Raw genomic sequence first — 23128 nt, forward strand, 5'->3', positions numbered from 1 at the left:
TTTTTTGGTCTCAGTATGAGAATTTAAGAATAGACTCAAATGGATGTGAGCACACTTTCAGCAGAGTTTACCAGCACAAGTGTCACTCTGATGTGGGGATCCTTGAGTGGGAGGTTGTAAGCAAGAGTTTCTGTGGAGGTGATGCACTGCGAGCTTGTGTGGCTGTGTCCTCTTCACAAGCTGATGTCTGTATGGTCAGGGGACTAGACTTCCCACAAACATGCAAATCTTGTAAAATGAGAATCTGCTTAATAAGTACAAAAGTGTTCTTAATATTCATTGCAATTCATTATGTAAGTGATGCTTATAGGATCAAAATAGAGCTGTTTCTTTTAATTAAAAATTAATTTATTTCAAGAACCACCCTTTAAATTTCTCCTTGCATCTTTTTTCTTCGGATTTTTAAAAGCTTTTCAAAGTTTTCCCTGAGTCTATTTCTAATTATAAAACACTGCAAAATATTGTTACCTAAATTTATGAAAATTAATGACTCAGTCAACTCTTGTGTTACAGCTTATATTTATCCAAAGATTCTTTATAGTACTAATTAAGCATGCTAAATAAATTGACTTTTGAGGCACCTTTCAATTTTTGTAATTGAGTTTAAAAACGATAATCTTTAACTCAACAAAATCCACTATAGAGAGCCTAATTTCAATTCCAGGGTATAGTGTCAGCTCAAATGTCAGGTAAATAAAAGAAATAACTTGACCACGGGAAGCTATGTGCAGTATTTCTCATTAACCTCTTAAAATTGCTAATAGTTTTACATCGTGGCATGCATAGGTCAGGTTTTCCATTTGCAATTTGGGACTCTCTTCAAATTTTTTTTTTTTTGTGTTCTCACTAGAAAACCATATGCCTTCATGATTCTTGAGGAAGAGGGCTGCTTTGTCAGTTATCCAGAGTCACAACATCACTTCTGTGTTCTTGGAGTTGTAAAATATTTCTAACCGCACCAGGTCTAATGAGAAACATTGTCACCTTCAGTGTTAAAATTCCTTGCACTTAGTTCTTTAGCACCTAGGTAGAGCAACTCTATCGTACACCAGGGCAAATTGTGACTGAGGTCCTCAAACCGAGTGCCCCTCTAGTCTCTGGCCATTGTGGTATTAATGAATGTGTCCTTAGGAAAGGACATCTGACAGAGATATTTGCCTAAAGCAAAGAGAAATGTGAAATGAACCTGTTTAAATAAAACAGCGATACCTGATTTTGAGTTACATAATATGAATTGTATGCAGCTTTCCTTTCCTCTTCCAACCTAGCTAATTAAGTGTACTTGCTTGAAGTCATTATTAGAACTTACATTTATCTTCTGCAGTTTCTCAGTTCTATTCATTAGACTCTAAAGGAGACATATTTATCTTAGCTTCATCCTCAAGTGGAAGTACTTTTTTATTTTATTACTAATTTAAGGGAGAGAAATAGGACCGAGGAATAAAGGCCAAATGAGAATTATTCTTTGTACTTTAAAATGCAAACATCATTTATCTTTTCTTTACACACTTGTGTGTGTTTTGTATTATGTGTAGTATATATGTTTGTGCTGCATGAACATACATGTGCCGGTGTATGTATGCAGGCACAAAGATGGGGCTGCCAGAACAGTTCTTCATGTATCTTTCTCCATCACTCTCTACCTTATTAATTATTGCCTTGTGGCAAGGTCTGTCAATGAACTGGAAGCTTGCTGTTTTGGCTAGGCTGCCTGGGCAGCAAACTCTGGAGATCTATCTATCTCTGTCCCACAGCGCTGTGTGTAAAGACAGTCATACGTGGTATTTAACATGGTGCTGAGAATTCAAATTCAGGTCCTCATGCTTGCACAATGAGTTCTCTTATTTATGAAGTTATCTTCCAAGCACGTATCTATTTTTATAAAATAAATATGCAAGGGACAAGACAGGATTACCCACTGATCACCTTTCAGTGAGTCTCTGTCATTTAAAGAAATATAAATGTTAGCTACTTACCTGGTTATGAAGCTGTCTCTTTAGGAGCATAGACTGGTCAGTATGTTAGCTCAGTTTCCCAAGTTAGATACTGAAGAGAGGTGTACAATCATGCGATGCTTTCCACTGAGATCCAATAGAAATTCAAACTAACAAGGTGGATCTGGGACAGAAGTAGGAAGCTAAGACATCTTGGGAAAAGCACGCTGGTGGCCTCACCTTGGTCCTTTGGTAGAATGCAGGACATCCAGGGAATCTCAGAGTCATCCAAAATCACAGCAAGGGAGTTGGACTGGCCAGGTGAATACTGATTCCCAAGTGCTCAGTGTCTGCCTGGAGATGGCCCTCCTCCTCTAATGCTGCACCCAGGCCTTACTACTGAATGCACCCTAAATTTGATACTGAAGGTGCACACACACCAAAAAAAATATGGTTCAGTAAAAGATATGAGGGGATGCAGTAGAGCGCTGATCTTGTCTGTCTCAGGATAATACAACCTGATGTTGATGTGTGACACCGGACAAACTTTCTTGCCAGTTCATGAAAGAGTAGACAGTTTCCATTGGAACATACACATATATTCTGGTGTGGCCTTATGTGGCTCTGATTTTATTAGCTATTAATGCAGGCCTCTATGTGGGACTGGGGAGTCACTTTTCCTGTCTTCCCACTTTGAGGCAAATCAGGTCTGAGGCCAACCCTGTCTACAAATTTCTGCTATATAGAGTAAATTCCCTCTTTCCATCAAGACACTGCAGGAAAAGGAATTCCTTGGGAAGGAATTCCCTCAGATGCAGCGACTTTATCACTCAACCTTCAAGCACGAGGACCTTGCAGAGGCTGTGACTTAAAAGAACTACAGAACATTATGGTTCAGACTTGCAGACATTACTAGCTTCTGCCTGAGGTTGGACTCCTGTCCTCTTACCCCAACTGCACCTTCATAACCTGAGCTCTTAGGTTATTATAGGCATTTTCCACCTTCTCCCATGGGCAAAGGGATAGTAGAGTTCATAGAAAAAGTCTGAACAGCCGGGCAGTGGTGGTGCACGCCTTTAATCTCAGCACTCAGGAGGCAGAGACAGGCAGATCTCTGTGAGTTCGAGGCCAGCCTGGTCTACAAGAGCTAGTTCCAGGACAGGAACGAAAAAAAAAAAAAGCTACGGAGAAACCCCGTCTCGAAAAAACCCCCCCCCCCCCCAAAAAAAAAGAAGCAGTCTGAACTTGTTCAGAGAAGTTTACTCCTGGTCATTGGTATGAACCAACTTTTTTTTTTTTTACATTTTTATTGATATTTATTGAGCTCTACATTTTTCTCTGCTCCCTTCCTTGCCTCTCCCCTCCCCCTCCAAGCCTCCCCCAAGGTCCCCATGCTCCCAATTTAATCAGGAGATTTGTCTTTTTCTACTTTCTACTTCCCATGTAGATAGATACTACACCTAAATCTATCTATCTATCTATCTATCTATCTATCTATCTATCTATCTATCTATCTATCATTGTTTGAAAATTTCATATGTGTAGTAAAGGAGTGGTGGGCTGCGTTCCTGCCACCTGGCTCCTGGCTAGCTTTACACCCAAAATAAATACACGGAAACTGTATTCATTTAAACACTGCCTGGCCCATTATATCTAGCCTCTTCTTTGCTAACTCTCACATCTTAATTAACCTATTTTTAATAATCTGTATATCACCCTGTGACTGTAGCTTACCGGGATGAGACCTACATCTATCTCAGAGAGGAGAACCATGGTGTCTGCCTGACTCTGCTTTCTTTCTCCCAGCATTCTGTTCTGTCTACTCCACCCACCTAAGGGCTGGCCTATCTCAAAAGGCCAAGGAAGTTTCTTTATTTAATCAATGAAAGTAACACATAGGCAGAAAACCCTCCTATACCACATATATGTGTGTGTGTTGATCAATTTTATTATTGAATCCCTCTCCTTCAATTCCCTTTCTCTCCCCCATCCTGCCATAATTTTCTCTCAATTTCAAGTGCTCCCTTTAAAAACCCACTGAGCCTGCTTGGTGTTTTTATATGCGTAGGTTTATGGCCATTTTGTAGTACATGGATAGCCTTCCAGGGTCCACAACTCCAAAGAAAAATGACTCTTCTTTTTATAAAGCAAAAATGGGACTGAGGGTATGGCTCAGAAGGGAGTACTTGCCTAGCATGAGGGAGGATGTAGGCTCCATCTTTAGTACCACAAAATAAATAAACAAACAAATAAACAAATAAATACTAGTTTGTGGAGAATTTGTTTACCATTCACACAAGTAAATGAAGTCATTATTTGTTAACACATACTAAGCTGATAAGCTAGACACTGTAGAAAGGGCTGTATGTGCATTATTTAATTTCATACTCAGAATGACACAAAGCTGGTGTTTAAATTTGATGCTAAAGAACAGAGAGAAGTAAACCCCATTAAGAATTTGTGAGTGCTAAACACCTCGTAAGTGGTAAGTGGAAGAAGCAAGCTTCTGAGCCTGCTCCAGCTTTCTTTGGTGCTGCTGCTTTTATGTGTAGAGGGACTGCTTTAGAATGTCTTAGAACATTCAAACTTCAACAGGCATATAGTGTATTAGACCAAACCATGGGCTGTTGAGGTCTGTTGGAAGGTGTGCCTGAGCCCTGTTATGCCATTTCTCTACTGTTTTCAAAGTTGCTGATAAGATGAATTTGACATTTTTAAAACACGACATCCAATGCATCCCACCCACCAATATGATTTAGTAGATTTTTTTTTTTTTTTTACATTTTAGATCCATTTTCTTTTTCCTTGTACCTGCTCAGTTTCTGAAATGCCTGTGCTTTTTCTGGGTATCCGAGAGGGCCCAGGTCTTCCTGCTATCGTTTGCTAATTGCTGAATGTTTTTCAACCACACATTATGTGTCTTCATTTGATTTGTACTGCACATTGCTTCTCTCAGCATGGGTTTTCGTGCTTGGAATGCAGATTATTTAGCCACCATCACCTTTGACCCTCATGCAGACATGCAGGCATTTCATTAATCTTCTTAAAAATAATTTTACAGTGTATCTAAAGATTTAAATAACAAACCAGATTCCAAAACTGTCAAAAAAATTTCACTAATAGCTTTTTCTTTGGAAATAGAATTGTGAACATTTTTTTCTTTTATTTTTTAAGTCATAGAAGCAAATATTAGCACTAAGAAAGTCAATAATTTAATTCAAATCACTACTATGTGGGAAGAATTTCCACTAGCATTTTTCTGAAGGTTTATGATTCCTATAAGACTCCTTTTAAGACTACTTTTCAGGATAAGTAATAAAGTAATTGGACCTATCTTTATAACTGCAAAATGCAGCCTGCCAGTAAAAGACCTGACAAGAACACCTTGCTTGCCCACATGGTTAATCTAAAACAAGTTGTTTGGGTATGAAAGTATGTGTGTTTTTGAGATAACTTGCTTTTCACTTGTGGTATGTAACATGTTTAACCATGTAAGGGATATGAAAAACATACTGTTCTTTACTGTTTGTTTTGTATGCATTGAGATCATTCACTTGAAAAACAGAATGTAATCACATTGCAATTCCTATATCACCTGAAAAACTTTTTGTAGTATATAAGCTGTCGGGGAAAAGTAAACAGAGAAAGAACAGAGAAAGAACAAAGAATAAAGAAAGAAGCCATCAAGAACTAAAACTAAATATCAATATAAAAATAACCCACTAAGTCCAATTAGTGCTGTCCATAGGGTGTGGGGCCATCCTCCAGAGAATAGGAAGCTACTGGTGTCCACACTGTAAAGAATGAGCCTTCCTTCAATTTTAACTGTTGAAATAACTTCCAAACCTCTCTCCAAAAAGAACGTGTACATCATCTGTTTCCCCATTAGCCTTGTACGATTTTTCCATTTTATCACTGGCCTTGTTAGGATTTGCTGCCACTTGTTTTGGATTATGGTCCCTCTGGTGTGTGCAAAATAATTGCTTATTGTGGCTTTAATCTGCATTTCCCTAGTAACTGATGACATGAGAATATGAAACACTTTCTTCTCCTGCGTGTGTAAGGCAATTTGCTTAGCTTAATTGTGTGTGCGAAATGTTAGGTTTGAAGATGAATATCCCCTGAAAGCCCAGGTAGGGACTACTTGGTCCACAGCCCACAGGCTGTCCTTGTCCCTCACCCTCATTGTCTTTCTGACAGTTCTTTCCTTCGCCAAGTTCTACCATAACGGACTGTAGGCCAAACACAAGTGAAGTCATAATAAACCTATTTTTCTAAAGTGTATTAGGCATTTTCTCAAGCCTCACTATTATATTCAATTTGCTAATATTTCCTTGAGAACTTTTACTTCTATGTGGGTGGGTGTGGGTCTGTGGAGGTACAGGTGAATGTGTGTGACATTCTGGCCTTAGTCCAGTCTTAGCAGTGGCATTGTTTCAGTGTGGATACAGTGTCTGTGTTCCTCAAATGTGTGAGTACTCAACTTAGGTCATCACTAGCCTTAAGTGCTTTTGCAGATTCCTCGCCAGGGATCTGCTTCTGAAAAGGATGTTTCCTCAGAAAAGGTGTGTGTCGGTGTAGCCTAAGTGCATAGCAATTATCTATTATTATACTTTATATGAGAATTTAAGTAGTAACTCCGTGCAAAAATAGTTTCTTAAAGTTATTTATCCCCAGATTCTTCCAGGCATTTGAAAATGAGTTTTGCTTATTAGTTGTACTTTAGAAATGAAGTTGTTGATTTAGCATTCTTTTTATGACTAATTTTAGAATTTTATTTTATATAATCCTTGGGTGATTATCAGGGAACTGATCACTAGATAGAATCTTCCTTTTGATTTGATGTTGGCAACTGGCTTGCTGTATATTGCTTTTTATTATGTTTATGCATGGCCCTTGTATCCCTGCTCTATCCAGGACTTTTAACATGAAGGGGTGTCCGATTTTGTCAAAAACTTTTCCAGCATCTAAAGAGATGTTCATGTAGTTTTTTCTTTCACTTTGTTTGTATGGTGGATTACATTGATAGATTTTTATAAGCTGAACCATCCCTGCCAATTTGGTCATGTTGGGTGATTGTTTTAATATATTCCTGGATTCTGTTTGCCAGTATTTTGTTGATTATTTTTGAATCAATGTTCATGAGTGAGATTGGTCTGTAATTCTGTTTCTTTGTTGAATCATTGTGTGGTTTGGGCATCAGGGTGACTGTGACCTAATAGAAAGAACTTGGCAAAGTTACTTCTATTTCTATTTTGTGGAATCATTTGAAGTGTATTGGTATTAGCTCTTCTTTCAAACTCTGGTAGAATTCTTTATTATAACCGGCTGGCCCTGGGCTTTTTGGCAGGGGGGCTGGGAGACTTTTAATGGTAGATTCTGTTTATTTGGGAGATATCAATTGGCTATTTAAGTTAAATTGTTTATTTGATCTTGATTTTACTTTGATAAGTGGTGTCTATCAAGGAATTTGTCCATTTAAAAATATTTTCCAATTTTGTGAAGTATAAGTATTTGAAATATGACCTAATGATTCTCTGTATTTCCTCGGAGTCTATTGTTATGTACCCATGTTTGTTCCTGATTTTATTGATTTGGATATTCTCTCTGTGTCTTTTAGTTAGCTTGGATAAGGGTTTATGTATTTTGATGATTTTATTGAAGAAAGAACTTTCTTTCCTTGATTCTTTTTATTGTTCTCTTTGTTTCTATTTTATTGATTTTAGCCCTCAATTTGAACATTTCCCACAATCTCCTCCTCCTGGGTAAGCTAGCTTCTTTTTGTTCTAGAGATTTCAGGTATGTTATTAAGTTACAGTATGATATCCCTCCAAAGTCTTCATGAAGGCATGGAGTACTATGAATTTCCCTCTTAATACTGATTTCATTGTGTCCCATAAGTTTGTGTATATTGTACATTCATTTGAATTGAATTCTAGAAAGTTTTTAAAATTTTATTTCTTCCTCGACCCAGTGGTTACTGAGTAAAAACTTGTTCAGTTTTCATGAGTTTATAGGCTTTTTTTTCTGTTGTGGTTGAAATGCAGCCTTAATCCACGGTGGTCTGACAAGATAGAGGGGATTATTTCATTTTTTTGCAACTGTTGAGATTTGTTTTGTGTCTAAGTAGATTGAAGCATGATCCTAATTAGCTTTATCAATCAATAAAACCCAGGAATCAGATATCAGGGTAAACACCTGAAAGATCAAAGAAATGGGAGCAGCTACAAGTTGCTTCCTTCCTCTCTTTTTCCTCAGTCAGAAAGGGTCTGAGATCCTGTCTCCAGTCCACCTTATTGCTTCCTTTCTCTACCTCCCAAGTGCTGGGAGTAAAGGCATGAACCAACACTGCCTGGCTTCTACAGTTAACTATAGCTAGTTCTAACCTCTGATCTCCAGGCAAACTTTATTTGTCAGAAAACAAACAAAACACCACACAACAGTACATAGTCAGTTTGGAGAAAGTTCCCTCTGGTGCTAAGAAGAAAGTATATTCTTTTGTGTTTGTGTGAAATGTTCTGAAGATATCTGTTAGGTCCATTTGAGTCATGATATCTGTTAGCCCCATCATTTCTCTGTTTAGTTTCTGTCTAGATGACCTGTCTGTTTGTGAGAAAGGGTTGTTAAAGTCTCCCACTATTATTGTGTGGGGTTCTATGTGTGATTTAAGCCTTAGTAATACTTCTTTTGCAATTGTGGGTGCCCTTATTTTGAGTCATAGATGTATAGAATTGAGACATCATCTTGGCGGATTTTTTCTTTGATAGATATAAAATGTCCATCTCCATCTTTTGTTTAATTTTGGTTGGAAGTCAATTTTGTTAGGGATTAGAATAGCTACACCCACTTGCTTCTTAGGTCCATTTGATTGGAAATTGTTTTTTCCAATTTTTTTATTCTGAGGTCATTTCTATCCTTGATATTGAGGTATGTTTCTTGTATGATCTGAATGATGGATTCTGTTTTTACATCCATTTTGTTAGCCTTTTTATTGGTGAATTGATTCTACCACTGATATGAAGGGATATTAATGACCAATGATTGTTAATTTCTGCTATTTTGTTCTTCGTGGTGGTAGTGTTTGTGTGTTTTTCTTCTTGGTTTTGCTGGTGTGAAATTTTCTATATCTGTATTTTTTATGGGTATAGTTAACTTCCTGGAGTTGAAGTTTTTTTTTTTTTTTTAAATTCTTTCTGTAGGGCTGAATTTGTCAATAGATACTGTTTAAATTTGACGTTGTCATGAAAAATCTTGTTTTCTCCATCTATGGTGAGTGAAAAGTTTTGCTGGGTATAGTAGTCTGGACTAGCATCCATAGTCTCTTAGAGACTGCAGGACATCAGCCTAGGACCTTCTGGACCGTAGAGTCTCCCTTAAAAAATCAACTGGTTATGTGAGATTCCCCTATGTATGCTGTAAATACCATTGGTTAGTAAAGAAGCTGCTTTGGGCCAATGGGTTAACTGAATATAGCCAGGCTGGAAAAGGTATATAGAAAGAGTAGGTGGAGTCATTAAAATGCCATGTAGCTGCTGGAGGAGACAGACATGTCACAGAACTTTAACGGTAAGCCACGAGCCTTATGGTAAACTATAAAATAATAGAAATGGATAAATTTAAGATGTAAGAGCTTGCTAGGAATATTCTGGAGTTATTGGCCAAGCAATGTTGTGATTAATACAGTTTTCTGTGGGAATATTTAAGGTCAGGGCAGTCGGGAATGAACAAACAGCCTCCACCAACAAACTAACTCTAATAGGTCTGTCTTTATATGTTATTGGCCTTTTTTTCCTTGCCACTTTTAATATTCTTTCTTCATTCTGTTTGTATGTTGATTATTACGGATCAAGAGGATTTTCTTTTCTGATCCAATCTATTTCATATTCTGTAAGTTTCTTGTACCTTTATATTTTAGATTGGGAAGAAATTCTTCTATGGTTTTATTAAATACATTCTCTGGGATTTTTAGCTGGGTTTCTTTGTCTATTCTTGTTACTATGTTTGGTCTTTTCATAGTGTCCCAGATTTTCTTGAAATTTTATGTTAGGATTTTTTTAAATTTAATGTTTTCTTTGACTGATAAATCTATTTTCTCTATTGTGTCTTCAGCTCCCAAGATTCTCTCTTCCATATCTTGTGTTCTGTTGGTGTTCTCATATTTATAGTTCCTGTTTGCTTACCAAGATTTTCCATTTCCTGAATTCCCTCAGTTTTTGTTTTCTTTACTGCTTCTATTTCCTTTTTCAGGTTTTGGGCAGTTTCCTTCATCTGTTTTTTGTTTTTTGTTTTCTTGGCTTTCTATTAGGAATTTATTGATTTCTTTCAAGTTTTGTTTGTCTTTTTTCTCAATTTCTGTAAGGAATTTTTTTCATATCCTCTTTAAGGTCCTCTATTATATTCATTAAGTCTTTTAAAAGTTGTTTATTTGTGGTTCAGCTGTGTCAGATTGTGAAAATCTTGCTGTTGTAGGACAGCTGGTTTCTGGTGATGCCATACCCTTTCTGTTATGGATTGTGTTCTTACACTGGCATTTAGACATCTGAATATGGGATGATTATAGGTTTAGATATTGATCCCTGTGTTTATTTTTGTTGGATGGGTGTTTTGATCTTTGGTTTCTTTTTCCTCTCTGGTCTTATGGCCTAAATGGCCAAAGGTTCTAGTGATAAGCATGTCTTTAGGTCCAGTAGGGTGTACCTTCTGGGATTTTGGGGTTGGAGTCCCTAGGTCTGGCTCAGCTTCTAATAAAGTCAAAGTCTGCTTCTGAAATTGTAGGTCAGGATATGTATCCCTGAAGTGGGGGAGTAGTCTTGGGTCACTAGATCTGATCTGGGCTCTGGGGTCCCTAACCAGCCTGACCTCCAGTATAACTGCTGTAACTAGGATCCCTAGATCTGGCCTGTGTTGCAGTAAAGCTTGAGTCTTGCTTCTGAAGATGTAGACTTAGCTATGGGGCCCAAGGAAGGGAATGCAGTTTGATGTTCCTAGATCCTGCCTGGCCTCTGATAAAGCTGAAGATGTCTTTTAAGGTAGTATGCTGGGATATAAAGCCTAGCAGTATGGGTGCAGTCTGGAGTTGTTGGGAAGGCTAAAGGGTTAGCAGATGGTGAGTGGTGTCTTTTCTGGGGTCCCTAGATGCTGTGGGACAATGGTCTTTTATCCTGTCACTTGTATTATTTTTAATAAAATGCTGATTGGCCAGTAGCCAGGTAGGAAGTAGAGGCAGGGCGGCAAGAATAGGGGAATTCTGGGAAGAGGAAAGCTCAGTCTTCAGTTATCATCCAAACACAGAGAAAGCAAGATTTGACTGCCTCACTGAAAAAGGTACCAAGCCATGTGGCTAACTCAGACAAGAATTATGGGCTAATATAAAATATAAGCGTTAATAAGAAGCCTGAGCTAATAGGCCAATCAGTTTATAACTAATAAAGGCCTCTGTGTGTTTATTTGGGACTGAATGACTGTGGAACTGTGGAACTGGGTGAAACAGAAACCTCAGTCAACAGAATGGTACCCAATGTATGGACAACTACATCCACAGAAAACCCGAGAAAGCTTGGGAAGTAATTCTAGACACAAAACAACAGTATTAAGCATGGCTTCTTGTTAGAAGCAATTTCTCAGATTTACTCTTTTTGCTAAAGGCAAGCACATCTCTTTTAAGAGAGGCTTCCTGACTCAACTTTAGCTGTGAAACTTGCAGCTCTTTTAAGAGGCCCTGCCACCAAACACTTAAATGGTGTCTATGAATTGCTGACAGCATGCTTCTTGGTGGTGTCAGGGACCTTGAAACTCCATAGAGTTGTGGCAATAAACATCACTCCAGTCAGTACCTCCACCATGAAGCTAGGCTATCAGAAAGCTAAGGAATGGGTTGGGTCCAGCTATCAAAGCCGTGGCTTTAATCCTAGCCATATCATTTAGCAAATTAAAGACTCATGTGATGAGAAAAAGAGAGATATACAGTAAAGATAGAGTCAGAGATGAAGAAAACCCCTAAATGGTTTACAGTGTGTTTAAAAATGTATGCAGGGCTGTGAGAGAAAGGAAAAAGGGCAAAGTCCTTAAGATAAAAAAAAATGAAACAGAGTAGTTGGATGTGGTGGTACACGCCTCTAATCTCAGTTCTTGGGAGTTGCTTTGTGGGCAGTGGGCACTGTCTTCTCTGGGGTCTCTAGGACCACTCTGGCCTTCGGTAAAGTTGTCAGGTCTGTGGGCCCTAGTTTGGAGCCTAAGGGAAGGGTGGACAGAATATTCCAAAGCAATAAAGTTATTTGTATATAAAAGGGTCATAGAAATAGCAAGCAGTGTATTTTTTGTCCAAGGAATGAGTTGCTGTTTGACAATTTTGATTGATATAATATGAATAAGTAGCACTTAAAAGTATTTATATTTTAGGAGTCTTCTTTTTTGAAAACATGACAAACAAAGGGATTTGAAGTAGCATGTTGGGGATCTGACTTTCAGACGTCAGTGTATGTGATGGTAACATGGTGTGTTTGCTTCCTGTTCTTATGACATTATTCATTTAGACACTTTAACACAAATGTAGTCTTCCATCTGGAGGTGGGATTTTTATGATCTTTTACATTCTTGCACTTTAACATATGTGTAATCTTCCCATTGGGCGGTGGGAAGAAAATAGTTGAAAGAAATCAGATGCCTGAACGTCTAGTACACTGAGCAACAAATGAGTCCCAAAGCTAGCCTGCTTTTTTTAATAACCCTGTGGAGCTAAGCGAGTCTAATTAGCAGTTACAGATGCTTTTGATGTCTTTGATCTCTCTTTTAGAGACACAGTTATGGCTCATTAATAATGTACCTGCGCATGGAAATATTTTAGCCAGCTATCTGTGCAGTGTGATGGGTTGGGCAAAGGGATAAAAGTTGGCTTAAGGTTCGATGCTGCAGATTCCATCTCTAGCTGTGAGTCGAGCACTCATCTCACACTTTATTAGAAAAGAGAGAGCGGAAGCAATAGGGCTCACAATAGGTGCCTAAAGAGTGCCTTGTGGGCCACAGATCTCCATGAATGGACGCCTGCCCTGACATTGCAGGCAGCAAGGGGATTAAGGAGATACAGTGCTTTGAGGGGCTTTGATCTCTTCGGGGGAAGAGACTGTGCAAGTCCAAAGCTTTGTATTATCATGCCTTTTCCTCTAGCCTCTGAATTCTTCACATTATGTTGGCTTGTCAGTTACCCACCAGTGCCCTATTCATGCTACTGTGGTTTTAGTTCTCATTTTAAAAGTTTATGCCTCTAATTGAGAGACGTTGATGCTTCCAGATTCATCCTGACAGATTAATACACAGCGAGAGGGACCTGCTGTCAATGGGCACGTTGCAATGTATGTTTAGAATTGTCTCTTGATGGTAAGGATGCTAAATTGTGCACTTGACTAGAATGTTCTTTGCTTCTCTGTGAGCTTTGTGATTGAAAACTGTGGCGATTTGATATCTTTTACTATGTTTGTTTGGTAGGTGAAATTGTTAATAAATTATACTTCTGTGAAATTCATTTTCTGTTGCTGTTAGGAGAAAAATCAAACAAATGTAAGACTTAGTGGCTCTGAAATTTTGCTGCTAAAAACGTCAGCTTTTAAAATCAGATTCAGGTTTTAAAGAATTCTCTTGCGTTGCCACTGCAGCAGGACAGAACTTTATAGAACTTTAATGTGGGGGCTGGTGTGGCGCCGTCAATCATGCAGGTCAAGGAATGCACACTGAGGAACTGAATCATGGGGTAGCATCTCTGGGGTGCGTTTTGCAGGAATGGACTGGGGGAGCCTGCAAGAAGCATGGCCCCATCAAACACTTGTACCAGGAAGCACAAGTCAGGGCTGTTGGTCAATCACTCTCCCAGTGGGAGATCTGAGAGGTGCATCATCATCCCATAGTGTGTGTGTAGTTCTTCCTTTCCACTCCACCTGCATGCCACCAGGTCGAAAGGGCACGAGACAGTGGTGGTGACAGAAAGCTATGTACTCAACCTGTGAGCTCTAATGGAGACAGCTCTCCAGGAGACAGACTTCAGTAAATCAGTTCAACTTTGTTCCAGGGTATAAGGAATGTATAGGATTGGGAGCCTGGGGACAGCTCTAATTTTCATTAAGTGGCTCACTAATTTTCATTCAATAAGGCTCCTAGCACAAACTTCGGTCATCATATGTAAGGCAGGGAAGCCTTCTAGGAGGGATCTATGGCAGGGTTCAAGCTAAAAATAAGCCAGGCATCTGGTTTAGAGACAGCTTTTAGATAAGGCCAGTCCTCCAGGCCCAGGGACATTCTCCTGATTAGGTAGATAGAGGCAGAAAGTTGTGTTGGAGGGAGAGAACCTGCTCTTTCGTTTCCGACCCCAAAAAATCGATGTGCTAATGGTGGTAGTGCTGCCTTTTGAGTGTGAAACGTCTCTCTCAAGCACACACGTTTGAACACTCCATTCAGCTGGTGCTGCTTTACTGGGCCACCTTTGGGAACTGGGGCCTAGCTGAAAGAGATGTGCCAATAGGGAACAGGGCTTGAGGCCGACGGTCTGGCCCCACCTTCTGTCCTCTTTCTGCTGAGATGTAAGTCACTCACTCCCAGCCGCAAGAAGACCCTGCTGCCATGCCTTCCTGTCACTGCTGACTGGATCCCTTCAAACAGTGACAGAAAGAATGCCTTGGTTTGTTTTGTCAGGTATTTGGTAACAGTGATAGGAAAGAAAATAGATACAAGAATTCTCTGTAACAATTGTTTTGAAGACTCTGATAAATGTCGTGTGTAGATAATGTGATTCTTACAGGGATTTTACACAGAGCTTATCATTGTCTTGTTCAGCTGGTTGAAGATATACAGTCTTAGAGAGGGCTGAGGACACTTTCAGGGGTATTTGTCTTCAGACGGCAGGGGGACTATTGTCATTTTTCATCATGAATTAGGAAGAAATGGCCTTTGGTTCACTTTCGCATCAGTTGATTTGCAGCGCTTGTCCCAGCCCTCGGTGCTCAGAAGCCACTCAGTTATTTAGATCTTCTAAAGTTCCTCAGTAGGAAATGTTTCTGTGTGGTGTTTCGAGGATCGCTTCCTCTTTTCTAGGTGGAACTCAGTACATGCGGAGAGTGCCCAGTGGGCTCAGGGCTTCTTATTTTTCCCAGTTTTGTGGTGAATCTGTGCAGAACTGCAAGCACGAAGGCTCCCTAGGGCTTTTCTGGTTTCTCATCAAGATGTTCCTTACCAGAAGGACAGGAAAGATGGGAGACTGTGAGAACGGGGCTTATGGATGGTTAAAGCGAGTCTGGGACTTCCCATATGAGGGGCTTTATGTACGAGGGGCTGCAACATTTTAACTGTTTTATAAAGATGATCAAATGACACAGAGGAAACCGCTCATGGTTTATGGCATTTTAGCTACAAAACTCAAGTGTATTTATGCTGCACTTGATCTTTGGAGGTCTCTGAAGCACATGATCATAATTTAAACCCAGGAAATCTCATCTATTACATAAGAGTCCATTGCCTGCAGTGGGGGTGAAGGTCCTGCAGTGGGGGTGAAGGCTATTAAGTAGCCTTCCTAATTCCTAATTTCTAATTTTTATCTCTCACAGAGGCATCAGCAATCACCTCTGTCTCCAAGTCAATGCCTCAGAGTAAAGTAAGCAGAGCTTTGAGCTAAAAATATATAAATAAAGAACTGAAATGCCCCATTACTGTCTATGGATTAAACGCTTGCAAATGAAAAAGTATCTGCTATTTGAGTTCTGGGCATATTGTGCAATCAGATATACTGATTTCAACAGAGATGTCCTCTGCTTGGAGAATTATGATTTGATATTCCCATTGATGGGTGACTACCTACCTATTGTGTTTTAATTGTGATTTTTGAAACAGTGATCATACATTCATATATATCCTATAATAAAAGGAAAATGTATTCAACATGGCTTTACAAGTAAGATAATACTCAGATTATTTACTTTATTTATTTATTTATTTATTTATTTATTTATTAAAGATTTCTGTCTCTTCCCCACCGCTGCCTCCCCGTTCTCTCCTCCTCCCCCAATCAAGTCCCCCTCCCTCGCCCGCCCAAAGGGCAATCAGGGTTCCCTGCCCTGTGGGAAGTCCAAGGACCACCCACCTCCATCCATGTCTAGTAGGGTGAGCATCCAAACTGCCTAGGCTCCCACAAAATCAATAGGTGCAGTAGGATCAAAAACCCATTGCCATTGTTCTTGAGTTCTCAGTAGTCCTCCTTGTCCGCTATGTTCAGCGAGACCGGTTTTAACCCAGAGAAAGTATGGAATATATACATATTAGAGTACTACTCAGCATTAAAAAACAAGGACTTCTTGAAGTTTGCAAGCAAATGGATGGAAATAGAAAACACTATCCTGAGTGAGGTAAGCCAGACCCAAAAAGAGGAACATGGGATGTACTCACTCATATTTGGTTTCTAGCCATAAATAAAGGACATTGAGCAGATTATTTACTTCTTAATGGAAATCTGTAGATTGGGTGTATTTGTACCACCCCCACTGGGAGTATTTTCTTTAGCAGTGGTTTGTGTCATAATTGCGGGGGCACCGTAGTTTGAGGTAAAGAAACAGCCGTGCTGAAGAATGACAGAAAGCAATACATTTCATATAATTTTTCTCAGTAGAGAAAATAGACTAGTAACAAAATACTGAAAAATTTCCTTGAGACTCCTCTTTGGCCCATGTTTGACTCTGCTCTGAAAGGAGACTCATTTCTTTCCGTCGCAACTGCTTTGTGCTGTTCTTTTGTGCGCGTTTCTCATCCGTTTCTTGGGGACACGACCTCAGCTATTTTTGTCTCCTCTGGGAGATCTTCCAAGTGCTGAGTACTAAATTTCCCTTCCCTGCCCTGCTGGCAGTTTTTGCACCCTCTGAACAGGCTACTTATTTCAAGAGTGAAGACGGAGAAGGGGGGGGGGTGAGGAAGAGAAAGAACATCAGACGACATAATTATAGTCCAAAAAGTGGGCACACAGTATGATTTCCTGGTTTCTTAGCTTCTTTTCTGAGAAGGTGTGAAGCCCAAATGAGGCTGAGGCCGTGTTTCTTGGGCAACATGCAGTATTCTCTGAGGAGGTCTCCCTGTTTCCGCACCATCTCTTTTCTAAACCACAGCCAGAGTCATCTTTCAAAGCATCAATTTGCCCATCGCTGTCTCCCATCCGATTTTTCCGGTGTTGCAGCGGCTTCTTACCTCAAACAGAGTAAAATGTGTGCTCCATCCTATAGTCCTATCTGCCCTTTCACCTCAGGCAAGGTCCCTCCCTCTGCCAGCAAGTCTCTTGTCCCTCCACCCTAACCAAGGCTACTTTAACATTCTCCAAAGACTTTTCTTGGCCTGGGAATTAACTTTCCCTTGGCTTCTGTTTCTCTCTACCATGGTGTACTTTATTCCGCTGCTTTGTGGGGGTGTCATTTCCATTTCCCTACTTTACAGAGACCTCCCTCTCAGGCTTTCCCATGTCAACAAGATACTTTCCCCAGCAACTGTGCTTCTCCAATTCAATTCATTTTCCTGTAGGTAGGTCTCCTATACAGTATATAAACCATGTACTTATTTGCTTTTGGCTTTCTTCTGCTGACATAGTAGCTCCGCGCTTGCAGGTTCCTTCTGGTTGTGTTCACCGCTGTATAACCAGCACTAAAAAACATGGTTAGTACACAGTGGGCACCTCCATTGAGTGGTCACGAGAATGAAGCGGGATACTAAGGCTTGATTTTGGCCTTAGTACTTTGGCCTTTTTTTGCGTAGGCTGGAAGAAGTTAGGATTGGGCTGAGGGAGGCGCTGAAGGCAGTGTGCAGATGACACAGCCTAGTGATGCCTAGAAGGAAGACCCGAAGTGGGTCTTTTAGGTCTCTACTGTGCTTAAGCGGAAGGAACAGACCTTCACACTTTTGGCTCTGGTGTATGCTTCCTCAGCCATGTTCTTAGACTGCAATATCACGTGATAGAAAGGAGGTCTCTGTATGCTCAGATTCTGCTGTTATTTCTACAGCCTGGCCTTTAGAATCTGGCCCCCAGGAACGTGAAGTAGAAGATTTTTTTTTTTAATGGGGGTGGTGGTGAGCAATACAGAGCCTGAGACAACCAGTGTCGGGCGGGACTCCCGAGTCACCAGGAGTCTCACAGAGGAGATGGAGATGTGTGGGAAGTGATGTTGTCAGGCTTAAAATCTCCTTCCATCACCAGAGGGCTTGCCTTCACTTGCTAATCACAGGAGGGTGAAATGCCAGCTCCTGCCTCAGGGTAGGAGATTCCAACAAGAATTTTGTTATAGATATTTTGAGTGCTTGCTCTAGTATTCTGCAAGTCAAGACTCTTGATTCATTTTCCCCAGCAGCGTCCATTCAAGCTGCCACAAGAAAAAGAGGAAACAACCATGCCAGAGGTGCTCAAGACAAAAAGCAGGAACCGGACAGACAAGGACAGGGTGATCACAAGACGGTTGGTTTGCACAGTACCAGTCTGTCCTCTTGTCTGACTTCAGAGAATCTCGGGGGCTTCAGTTTTTTTTTTGTCTCACATTGGCCCCTGCCAGATTCCAAGTCACTAAGTCTCCTTTCTGGGCTGCAGTCCCATAACTTTTGTTCTTATTGGTAGTGCCCAAGTGTTCATCAGTGCCTTGCCCCCGCTTATCCCTGGCTTCCCTTTCCACAGGCTCCCCTCTACTATTTAACCTGTTTCAAACTGTGCCAATGAGATTCGGAACAGAACCTGAATAATATCTTTAAATATCTCTTAAAAACTTAGGGCTCGAAGAGTCTAAATTTGAATGCAGCGCGGTCATAAAGAATTTCATCCAGACCTTCCTTCCTTCACATGCTCCTCTGCCCCAGGTTCATACTTGAGCAAAGGGCAATTCCATTCACAGAAAGAGAGAGAGAGAGAGAGAGAGAGAGAGAGAGAGAGAGAGAGAGAGAGAGAGAAGCTATCTTTGCTTAGCTTTACCCGTTTTAAGTGACATAAGCCCAGTTTCCTTTTAAAACAATGCCTGTGGGGCCGAAAGATGGCTCAGTAGTTATGAGAACTGACTGCTCTTTTAGAGATCCCCGGTTCAATTCCTAGCACCTACAGGGCAGCTCAAAACTGTCTGTAAATCCAGTTCCAGGGGATCTGACACCTTCACACCAATGCACATAAAACAAAGTTAAATAAATCATAAAAATACCTTAAAAAAAAACAAAGCCTGTGTTTTCTTAGCCCCCTCCCCCCTTTTTTTGTAGAGTTTAATTCAAATCCTTTGCAAATATCTCACTCAATTTTCTTTCTGGAAGTGATGTGTGTGTGCATGTGTGCTTGTGTGTGCATGTGTGTGTATGTGTGTGTGTGAGAGTGTGGGGGGAGAGAGTGTGTGTGTATGTGTGTATGACAGAGAGAGAGAAAGAGATTGAGAGAGAGACTACATTTATGGTATTTTATTGCAAAGAATGAATGTACTATTACCTGTGTGCTTATAATGTACATAAATAATTCATATAAATATAAATTTTATTTAAAATTTCAATATCAATCAGCTTTGAAACAGTTTTGGGAATTTCTGGTGAGCCAGGTGAAGCTGGTGCTTTCCTGCCGCTGCCTGTGTAGTTTGTCTCTATGAAGCAGATAAGCCCAGATGTCAACTTTCCTATGGTAAGCCATATTCAGAGTGTCTGGAAAATGTGATTTTAAAAGTTAAGAAAAAACAAAACAAAAAAGCCCCCAATTTCAAAACCTTCAGAAGGCAAGTTTGGCTGTGCTGGACAAGTTATATCTATTTTGTATCAGAAGACTTTTTTGTTGTTGTTGTTGCTGTTATTGTTACTAACATTACCTTTTTAGTAGAGTTGAGGAAGATACCTGGCCAGTTGTCCTCATCAGCATAGACCATGAAACCCAAAATGGACAAGTTCAACAGAACAGCCATATATGGGCTGCCCATGCATGCTTCAGCATTGCCAGGGCATAAATTTCAATTTTTTTCAAAATTTCAGAGTTGAAATAATACATTTAAAATATATTTGCTTGATGCTGGCTTGTGGAAGCTGCCTTTGATGCCTCCTCATCCTGGTGCCTGTGGACTCCTGATGGAGGCCAACTGGTCATTATAGGAGCTGGAATTAGTTACGTAAAACTCTTTTAGGCGATTTGACAATTTGTAGCAATGATGCTTCCGTGTAAAGTGTTCATAACACTGCACACCTCACTCCACTGGATGTCCTCTGTGTCTTTCTTAGGACCTCACAGTACTGGGAGATCTCACTCTCATTGGTTTAAGCTTTCTGGCAACCAAGAAAAGTCTGCTTTTATTAGAACTGGCAGTGCTGAGGTTATTTACTAGAGAGGGTTTAGACAGATTTATGGTGTATGTTTACAACTGCTGAGAGTGTTTGCCTCTAAGATATTTTCTTAATAAACTTTTAGAACTGAAAATAATTGCAAAATGCTATAAAATAGTGAAAACAGCTCACGGAAGAAAACACATCAGTTAGTGGAGAATAATTATATTTTCCTTTAATCAATTATCTATGAGCTGTACAGATGCCTATTTTTATAATGACAGCTGCTCTAGGGCCTGCCATTCTGGTTGACTTCTATTTTAACACCAAGTAGTAATTAGGAAAGTAGAAGACAGTCTTTCCTAGGCGCCACTCTATTCTAGAAGCCTGCCTGTTTGAATACTAATGTAACAATACAATTCCCCCTAATAATTGATTCCCTATTGGTCTTTTTGAACAGTCAATCTCTGAGAATATTCTTTCACTGCTTTCGGTGTCCTTCGTCTTCTGTAGGATAGTGTTAAGAGCTTTCCTTGTGACATTCAAACCCTTTTAATGATTTGAATCCTATTTCATGCCCCTACCTTTCCTTAGAGTGTTACTTGTCTTGGGCCTATCTTTGTGTCTAAATTCTATGCAAGCTTTCAGGGAACAATTTAAAACCATACCACATACCTGGGAAGAGCCTAAGTGTGGAGAGGATGCTTTAAATGTACCTCTGAAGGAGAAAATGCTGGGACAAGGATTTCAACTGCAGGTACAATTTTGGAACCCCAAATACTGAAATGTGGCCACTCCCCCAAGTGCCATCAACTCAGGAAGTAGACTCATTCTGCTTCATTACAAAAGGGATCATCAATGTTGTGGTACTCTTTTCCCCACATTGCTACAGAGGCACAGCTTACCCACATTGCTCTAGAGGCATGCTAACCAACTGCCCCACATTGATACAGAGGCATACTAAGTAGCCACCCTAACTTAAAGACAGTGACACCATCTTGGTGAGCCAGGTAAGTAGGTTTACAACCAGAAGAATGCTGTTGGATAATGCTCTTGTACACTTTAAAGATTTGTCACTCTTATTGGTTTAATAAATGCCGATTGTCCAGTAGCCAGGCAGGAAGTATAGGCAGGGCAACCAGACTAGGATAATTCTGGGATAGAAAAGACAAAGAGTCAGTTACCATCCAGACACAAAGGGAGTAAGATGAGAATGCCTTACTGAAAAAAGGACCAAGACACATGGCTAAACATAAACAAGAATTATGGGGTGGCAGGGAGAGGAGCAGAGAAAAATGTAGAGCTAAAAAAAAATCAATTAGAAAAGAATTATAAGGTAAATTTAAGTTGTAAGAGCTAGTTAATAATAAGCCTGAGCTACTAGGCCAAACAGTTAATAATTAGTATAAGCCTCTGTGTGTTTCTTTGGGACTGAATGGCTGTGGGACCAGGTGGGACAGAAACTTCCGTCTTTAGAAGAGGAACGTAGTTTGAATTAGCAGAATACTTCTTCTTGTACAAACCACTGCAGCCAGCTATCTGCTGTTTCTTTCCTGGTTATTGATTCCCCTTTGAACACCATTAGCAAGCTACAAGTTAGTGAAATTAAAACAGTTGTAGAGTATAATCCAAATACATACTTGATTCTAACAAATCTCATTATCTTTGAAGTACAACTTCTAGCTCACCATACAATTATTAACCTGTACATCTCAGAAGTAGCCTTGAACGAGGAACCCTGTGTAGGTTGTTTCTGAGAGAAGTCAATCTGGAAAACACTGGGAGGGCAGTGCCCAGGGGTGGGCAGGAGCAGTGATTGAGTGTGGGTGAGCAGGAAGCTATTTGGTATTGATAAGCTGGCAAATTCAGGTTCTGGAGAGCTGTTAGATACTGGCCCCCAAACTGTCAGATGGCCAGTGTTTGAGCCTGTCTGACTCCCTGAGTCTGTGGCTAAGTCTATTTCCTCACTTCTGGGGGACTTTTGTTACAAGGGTGGATCATAACCTCAACAACAGGCAAATCTTTCTCCTTATCAATGTGGGACTATATGAGGGGTCACATATATCAGACAATGTCACTAAAATACAGGAAATGTGAAAAATGCCAATACCTCCTGAAGCTGTTTGTGTAGACATCAGTCTCTGGAACACTAGATGACCTATAATGGAGTCCCAGCTAACTGGAGACCCTCTGATTTGGCACCAAATCCCAGGGAATAGCCTGCTTCCTGCCCTTTGTAGACACACTGCCTGAATATATGGTTGGCCCACCACTGTACACCCCCACCTAATGGATGTTGTGCCCCATTCAGACTCATTGGATAGTAACTCGATATGACCTTAGCTGATTGGATAATGTATGCATATATGCCAGTGAATATCCACATTAAACTAGCTCTGTACCTTGATACCGGTCTCTGGAGTCTGCACTTATAGAGGTCAGGTGCTTTAGGTAACCTGTTGAATGGTAAAATGTATTCTCATACTCTTTCTGTGTAAGCCATGGGTAATAGCTGAACTTGGATTGTTATAGGCATAGAAGAAGTCCCCGTATGTAACATACTCAGCCCAGAGCTTAGCCCTGAAGTGTATCAGTCTAGAATGCTGTTCAGAGTTACTGTGGTTGTTAATGTATCATAATGAAACTCCTGGCTACTTCAGAACTTCAGTTGGAATTCCCAGCACACCCCAAAACGGACACCATGCACTCGTCTTGAAAAACACAACTGAATATTTCATTGTCATTTCCCCCAAAAAGGCAGCCTTGAAGAATAATGGGAAAGTAGGCTTGAAAGATGTAAAATGAATCTTGTTTATTCAGACAGACCTGGAGAAAAATCAGGTACAAAAGAAATCCTATGTTTTTTTTTGTGAACTTCACTGAAGAGGTAGAAAGTACCCGCTCTACAGATAGGCCTCCAA

This window comes from Alexandromys fortis, unplaced genomic scaffold (genome assembly GCF_014885135.2).
Source record: "Alexandromys fortis isolate MF-2015 unplaced genomic scaffold, M_Fortis_MF-2015_v1.1 scaffold_46, whole genome shotgun sequence".
NCBI lineage: Eukaryota > Metazoa > Chordata > Mammalia > Rodentia > Cricetidae > Alexandromys > Alexandromys fortis.